This window comes from Onychomys torridus, chromosome 15, assembly GCF_903995425.1.
Source record: "Onychomys torridus chromosome 15, mOncTor1.1, whole genome shotgun sequence".
NCBI lineage: Eukaryota > Metazoa > Chordata > Mammalia > Rodentia > Cricetidae > Onychomys > Onychomys torridus.
In genome coordinates this window covers 75,430,629-75,439,035 of record NC_050457.1, presented here as the reverse complement: position 1 = coordinate 75,439,035, position 8,407 = coordinate 75,430,629, and the positions used below count along the sequence as shown (strand labels likewise).

The 8,407-nt window shown below is 43.2% G+C and overlaps 1 long non-coding RNA gene across 1 annotated transcript; it reads right to left on the bottom strand.

Annotated features, from left to right (window-relative positions):
- Positions 1 to 505: 505 nt before the first annotated feature.
- On the bottom strand, positions 506 to 2,639 carry LOC118596042. The gene is made up of 3 exons (XR_004946660.1): positions 2,586 to 2,639; positions 2,419 to 2,490; positions 506 to 2,311 (listed from the first exon to the last, which is right to left on the bottom strand). It is a non-coding gene; the product is annotated as an uncharacterized LOC118596042 (long non-coding RNA).
- Positions 2,640 to 8,407: the final 5,768 nt, after the last annotated feature.

Here is an 8,407-nt window from a genome sequence, read left to right as displayed (position 1 = left end):
TTATGACTACTAAGCACGGAAGTAGAACAGCACAGACGGAGAGCTCAGATGCCAGACATAGTCAGCACCCCACACCTGCAACTCCAGCACCTGGGAGGTGAAGGATCAGAGTTCTGCACCATTCTGAACTACCCATGTGCTCTTGGGACCCTTTTCCTCCTACTGGGTTACCTTGTCCAGCCTTGATATGATGGTATATGCCTGATCTTATAGTAACTTTTTATGTTGTGTTTGGTTGATAACCCTGGAAGTCCTACTCTTTTCCAAAGGGAATCAGAGGAGACGTGGATCTAGGAGAGAGGGGAGGTGCGTGTGGGGGGGGTAAGAGTGGGGGGAGTGGAAACTGTGGTTGGGATGTCATGTATGAGAGAAGAGTAAATTTTTTAAAAAATAAATAAATAAATCCATAAAAACATGAAATTCAGAAATTCAGTGTTGTGACCTCTTGACCACACTTTCTAGTGATGTTTTTATAGTGATCACGTTTTAGAAGATCACACCCATACAAAAAGCCCTTTGAGGGTTGAATGCTACAGGACACACCAGCAGTAAAATACAGACCTGAGTTGTCAGTGTCAAAACCTGCGTGAAGAAATCAGCATTTTTGAAAATGTGGGCCTATAGTTGTTGTAAGCGCATCACTCTCCCAAGTCCTCTCGGGGAGGCAGCCTGATCTGCAGCCACAAAGGAAGAACTCTCTTAGGCTATGACAAGAAAAGGTAAACAAAAAATGATGATGTTCACCACCACTGGTCCACTTACCTTCAACCATAATTTCCTGTCTTTTTTCAAATCTGTTTTCCCAGATACTAGACCAAACCATAGGATACAAAAAAGATGTTAATTGCTAAATCACGCCCAGGAACCAATTCCTGTACAGCCCCCCTCATAGCTCAGAACTGAAGGGAGAATGCAACAATGCAACAACTCTGGTTTGTCCTGTTAAGGAAGAGGCCTGTCTCTAGCTTTCCTTCATAGCGTTTTCTGTATTTTCAAAGCATTCCCTAAACAGCATTCTTGTGATGATTGTTAGAAAGCTCATCTCTCCCCCTTCTGTGCTGAGAAAGCTACCTCTTCTCCCTTAGATGCAAGCTGAGCCCTCAGTATGAAGGTCATACCTTCATAGCCTGGCACTTCCTTCCCATCAAAGCGATGATCTAGACCCCTCCTAACTGGACTTATCCCCTCCCAGTTTGGAATACACAAGCTTAGACACATCCTTTCCATTTCTGAAGCTCTTGGCCTGTTGCCCACAGCTTTTAAGTACATGTGACAGATCTCACAGAATCCCATCAAACCAATTTGTCACTTCCCTCTGCAGAGCAATGCTCCATGACGGTAAGTGGGCTGAGCCTAGGGATCCCACAGCAGTGGACACCCATGCTTCTTCTCTTCTCAAGTTCCTAGGAATATAATTTCCACTGTTTCCAAATCCTATGAGCCTAACGTTGAACATAGTGTCTGGCACATGATGGGTATTGGGGATTGATATCTGTGAATGGAAGATGACAAATTAGTAAATTATTTTAAAGGGAAAAATACTTCGAGAGATGTGGAGCCTGTGTGGTGAGTCGTCTCCACTTCTCCTCACACCGTTGGCATAGGCATCGTGGGGTACACCCGTGACCTCCATACTCCGTGAACAACCCTCAAGTCAACAGTACAGGGCCACAGAGGTGTTCTCGCACTCCTGTTTCTGTAGGTAATGAGGCCGGGCTTCCCCCTTAATTGCTTTCTGTCACTTCTGGGAGCTCGGATGAGGAGCTGAGCCAGGGGGAGGCTGGGTAAGAAATGTTTATATGTGTCTGGAGAGAGTGAAATAGGCATTTCCAGTGATCTGACTGTTCCTTGAATTGGCCTACAGGCAGCATGACTATGATAAGGTACACAGGCTGAGGGTATTTCCCTTTCCCAAATACCTTGAACTCATGTATGCCACTTGCCCAGCTTCCCTATACCTTGTGTGGTCAAAAGAAGAGTACCCTCCAACTCAGGCTGTTACAGAAGGATCCTGAGGCTGCTATCCTCAGACAGCCTACAATGGGACAGACACACAGCAATCAACAGACTTGTCTGTCCTCTCCTGGGTCCCCAATACCATGCTGGAAGGGAGAATCTTCTGCCTCCCAAACTTGCATTCCTCCCACAGCTGTTCCTGGACTGATATTGTCTGGAGCTCCTTAAGGTCAGGTCAGAATGTTGCCAGTGGTTTTGTTTTGTTTTGTTTTTTTCTTTCAGATTTGAAGTGAGCCTGTCTTTGCTTGTTCCATGTCCCTGTAGTTGGATACCAAGTCCCAGGTAAGAAGAGTCCCTGAGGAATAAAATGATGGTAAAAAAAAAAAAAAAAAAAAAAAAAAAAAAAAAAAAAAAAAACCATTATCAAATGGAAACACTGGATTAAGAGGGACTTTCACTTACCCGTGGAGACAACGGCATCAACATAGGCATTTCCCTGCATCCAGGCACCTGCTCTAGCAGCCAAAGGAAAACCTGAAACGGGCAAATCCCACTCACAATAGCGTTCAGGCTGGAGCCTGAGAAGTAAAGGCCTCCATTGTTCGGAAGGATTATTTATTTGCCTTTACCAGCTTCAAAGAAATGTGAATCTTCACTCCTCTATTGATCCTGGTTGATCAGATTAACTTTGTTTTGGATCCCTATTGAAACAAAGACAAACAGATACATTTTAGGCACTTTCATGTATAGCTTTGTTTCAATTCAGAATTCTTACTGTGGCCCCACTTCCTTGTTTTAAAGATTACTAGGCGGTTGGGGGAAAATAAGGGAATTACCATAAACTCTGCTTGCTAAATACCAACACTTTCAGGCAAATTATCTCAATTGTAAAATACTTCTGCATACCAAGTAATTATATGCAATTAAAACCCCACTGTCAGTTGACTTTCCCTTGTTAATTTGTAATAGAATTACCTGTACTCAGGAAAAAGCAAAGATTAGCAAGCCCTGGAAATCAAAGACATCTCTCAACACTACAAAAATGAAGCCAAACATTTATCCTGCTCTTTGGGTACTTCAGATTTCAGATAAAATTATTTAATACTTTCCTACCCTTTAATGAGCCATCAAGAGTCTGAAGGATATTTCCTTGGAGACAGAATGTTCTCAGGCCTTCTATAAACACTCAGAGGAGGAGGTTTACTGGGACATGACTCAGATCCTCAAGCTGGGATTAGCATTTGTCTGGAGGCCACACTGCAGTCTTTTGCCTAGCTCCCTTCTTTTATCAGGGGCTGCTAAACCTGCATTTAACCCCCAGATCACAGGTCACCTGCTGCCACCCCTGGCCCAAGCAGAGTCCAGAAGCATGGATGTTAGGAGCTCAAACAAGCTCACCAATGGAGAGCTGCCTTCTCAAGCCCTACCACATTGATGGTGAAGCCCAGAGAGGGGTTTCCCCCTCAAAAAACACTTCTCAGGGATGTGGGGATCCTCCCATCAAGGCCAGAGCTGTGTAAAAAGGATGTTTTCTTCTGCATCATAAAACTGCAATCAACCAAACTCAAAAGGGAACACTGCTTGGAGAGAACATTAGGGTTGAACACACACTTGGGTGAACAGGAACTAGATCATCAGGCTCCTCTGCTCTGGGATTCCCCGTAATAATCCACAAAAAGATCCATCAGCCCACATGCACCAGTCACTTTTATGACTGCTATGACTCAGTGGTCCATGAGACCATGGGTAAAAGGGACCACAGTGTGGTAGTGTATGTGTCCTGTGAAAGACGCAGGCTAAGAAGCCACTTGGTCATGATCCTATGATCATTAGAAATGCAAACTCCCTTTGTGATTTGCTCTATCACAAGCATGACAACTGCTCTGTTTCTGCTATACACTAACCATTATGAACACACCCTTCTGGAAGCCTGATGTTCTCTTACTCCTCAGACAACTCTGTGGAAAGATGCACTGTCCTCGTTCCTCACTGGACTGGCATTGGGCAGACAAGAACATCCACAGCAAATGCACAAGGTGTCAGTGGGAGAAAGGAATGGGTAGGCATTGTCTACCAATGGCATAAAAGATCCACTGAAATCTAGGAAGAACTGAACAGAAACAGCCAGCCAGTATTTGACCAGATGTCCAAAGGTGTCATTGAAACATGTTCGATTGGAGAACAAACCTGATGTTTGTTTTTGAGTAGATCTTCATAGTAGGATGGCTACTTACTAGTATTTTCAAAGCTAACATGCAGAAAGCAAAAAAATAAAATAAAGTTTAAGAACCTGGCTGTGAGATTGATGTAGCCACTTGTACCCTGCGTATCTTAAGGTCCATTTAGCTTAACCTGATGGTCTTTCTGCCATGGGTGTGGCTAATTAAGTGAGACAGGAAGCCCTCTAGAAACTCAAAAAAGTGATTGCTACTAATAAGTACATTGTAATAAAGCTCAGTGGTTCTTCATGTTACATTTGCAACATCCGGGTATCTAGAGAAGACCAAAAAACAAAACAAAACAAAAACAAAAACAACAACAACAACAAAAAACCTCCAAAAGTGCTTTTAGTGAAACTAAGTAACAAAAGCCTACAAAATCAAAACTTGTAAATATCTGTCATATTTCTACCATCCTACCAAAACCACAGCATCACATGGATGCTAGTCCGCAAGTGATAGCCTCTTCTTTGGACTGTATATCCTTGAGTCTCTGTCTCTAGAAGTTCTGGAGATACCCTGGATGAATGCAGCACTGGGGGAGATTCATCATTTGATTCATTGATGATTCAGATAAAGAGGCAATCATAAGTTATACCCAACATCCAGAATGTCAATGGGCCAGTGTTCCAGGCAACCACTGAAGTCTAGCTGGAGAAGACTGTGGGAGAAGGTTCTGCAAGGCATATTGTAGTGATGAACTGTCTGTTCTCTAGCTGTTAGTGTGACTGAGTGCTCTGCCTGTTGCTGGTGTAACAGAGACCCATAGTTCTGTCTGGGAACTGGAACAATCATACAAGTGGCTGTTACTTTGAGCAAATAGAATTTCAGATTTTACTAACCAGTTGAAACAGATGTACGAAAGAAAACACAGTGTAAGAAGCCAGTAACAGTGTTAACATGTGTGTTCTGAATGCTTGCTTTGCTGATTGCCAATGAAGGTGCTCCCTGTTGCTGAGTGATTGAGAAGTGAAATGTTTACATTGATAGGAATTATAAAGAGCCTGCTGGTAATAATTGTTAAAATGCTTTGAAATGATATATCTCATTTGTTGCAAGAATCAGATTTATAGGGCCAGCATGATGGTTCCGTATATAGAAAACACTTGCCATTCAAGCCTGATGACCTGAGTTCAATTCCTCAAACATATATAAAAATACTGAATGTATTTGCAAGCATCTGTAATCTCAGCACTCCTGTAGGGAAATGGGAGGCAGACACAGGAGAATTGCCTGGAAGCTTGTGGGCCAGGTAGTCTGGAATATGTAGCTCACACGAAACAACAAGAGAGACCCTGCCTCAAAAAATGTGTAAGGAAATCACCAACTCCTGAAAGCTGTCCTCTGACTTCCATGTACACACAAAGGTGTGTGCATACATGGGGAAATGAATGTACACACACACACACAAACACAGAGAGAGAGAGAGAGAGCGAGACAGAGAGAGACAGAGAGAGACAGAGAGAGACAGAGAGAGACAGAGACAGAGAGACAGAGAGAGACAGAGAGACAGAGAGACACACAGAGAGGGAATAATATTTATATCAGTGAACAAATAATAAATACACAATTAGGTTATAAAAATCCCCAAACCTACTCAATTTCTGATAATAAAAAAAATAGCTAAGTGGATTTAGTTTCTCTGACAGGTTTGCATAGGTCTATGGATATTGTGTAACATAAGGAAATATTTGAGGCACTCCAACAAAAAAAAAAAAAAATGAATACAAAACAGTGTACAATCTATGCAATCACAACTGTGTTCCTGTTTGTGTTTGCATTCCTGATGCAAGCACAGAGGATCTTGCCTGCCTGGAAGGGTTATTTCTGTTATCATTTGTGGTGTGTGTGTGTGTGTTTCATTTAATGTGCCCAAATTATTTTACTAAAGGAAAGGAAAATCGATGACAGTAGGTGATTTTTTTCTCTCCATTCGCCAGAACATCTTTTGGAGAAGAGACATTTGTAACTGGTGCCCAGGGAGTTGGGTGGATGCTCCCTTGTCAGCCTTTGAATCCATTAAGGCATGGTTTGTGTGTGTTCTTAGAGAGACAGATTAATTGACTCTTGGCTTATGTGTGGATTTCTTTTGGATACCCAGCCCCTTCCTCCTCTGTGCATGGTGCAGCACTGCCCCATATCAACCCTGGTTCTAATAAAAATGGCACAGACCCCAATGCTCTGGTGTACCCAGTTACAGTGAGAACAGCCTGGAAGCATCAAACATGGTTACATGTGATGAGACCCAGTGGACTCAAGTTTGCCACGAGTCTACCTAGAAGCAAGGTAGAGACTGGGAAGTTCTGAAGCAGGGGAGCTGACCCTCCTAGTACCTCCCGTGACCTTTCTGCCCCTCTGCCATGAGGGGTTCAACGGAAAGATACCAAACTACAGCCTGAAGTGGGGCACTCATGGCCAAGAGTTGTCTGAGTGTCTCAGGCTTTCTGGGTATGCTGTCTAATTCTGTCCCGCTGGGAGGGCCAGGTGAGAGAGCTTCCCAAATGAATTCTATGCAAACTTGTGATGACTAACTTAGTGAATCGTGTCAAATTTTAAATTTTATTTTTATTTTATTTTTTATCAGCTGCTGGATAATTGAAGGGGAGAAGATGCCCAACTGACATCCTGCCCCAGGCACCAGCCTGACTTGCCACCATCGCGCCTCCCAAGACAGATGTCAAGAAAGAGTGTGGCTTCCCACAGAAGTGGTACCCCGCTCCCTGTCAAAACTTCGCAGCCCTCTCCTGCTGTCACACTTCGATCTTGTCTCTGCTCCATCAGCTCCCACTTCCAATAGAAAGTAAACATCCTCAACATGCATAATGGATGACAGTCAACTTTGAAAAGAAATGACCCCCAGATCCCCTTAGAGGTTCTCATTTTGACACAGTAACATCAGTCACATATTTTTATCAAACAATCAAAGTCTTATTTACCAGCACAATAAAGTAAACCAGACTATAAGTTTTCCATATTTAACTATTTTTAGAAAAAATATCTATTTTTAGATAAGCAAATGAATAATGAACCAATCCAGTACAGCCCAACTGCAGGCAAACTTGGCACTGTCAATCAGAGCCCTGTGCTTGTGTCTGCATCCCAGAGAGGTCTCTGTGTTTACTGTCCAGTGGACTCAGCTCTGACCTGTCTGTGTCAGGATCCCCACTACAATCCAGAATTCATAAAAAAAAAAAAAAGCACACCACTATACTGCAAAGTTTGCCTTGAAATCTTTAATGCCCAAACCCCAGTTTTTATAGGGTTCTATGAGAATGGTCACTGGGATGCAATGCACATGTGTTATTTTAAGCTGAAGTGAAACAGAGCATTCCAAAAACACAGATATAACAAATGTCTGGGCAGGATATGGGAGAAAGGTCCCATAATAAGCAAGTAACAGGTGAAATCTTAGTAGCCGTATTGATGCAACACCAAGAGTGGGAATGAAGACACACTAGGCAGTGTGAGGAAGCAGAGGAAGGGTGTAGACTAGTGCCACCAATAGGGAAGCCAGTATAGAGGTTCCTCAACAAGCCCAAAGTAGATGTGACCCAGAAACCCCACGTCTGTGTAATGCATCCAAAGGAAATGAAATCGATATGTCAAGTAGATACCTGAGCTTCCGTGTTTGTGATTCACAAGAGGGAAAATGTGACTTAGAGCTTGTGTGCAACCTTCATCCTGCCTTCAACTGCTTTGATCCTACAGTTCAGATGTGCATGAACCTCTTGGCATGCCCTCTGATATTACATCTCCACCTGTTCCTTCTAGAAACCTACAGGTTCCCATATTGCCCCGAGAGCAAGCAAAGCCCACTTCAGTCCTGTATCACAGGCATCCATCATAAATGACTAGACCTCAATGTCTCCTCCTGCATCCCTTAATAAGCCCCATTCTGTGGCTTTGGTCATGTCCTCCAAGCACCCCATACTTGTCTAAGTCTGTGGAACACTTTCTATTCCTGTTCTCTGTGTAACAAACACAAGCCATTGCTCAAACCTTGAGTCAATGGTGACTGCACGCCTTCCCTTTTGATAGATTCATATCTGTCCCCACTGACTATAAAGTCTCACCTGCTTATCTCTCAGAGCATAGTCAGGAGGCAGAGATGATACTTGCAATTTGGACAGAGAAGATTGTTTGTGAAGGACTCTTAACTAGGTGTTGCTGTGGATGGAAGTGTGATCCCCACAGTGTAAATGTTGGAATCTGGATCCCTGGTATGTCTGGCA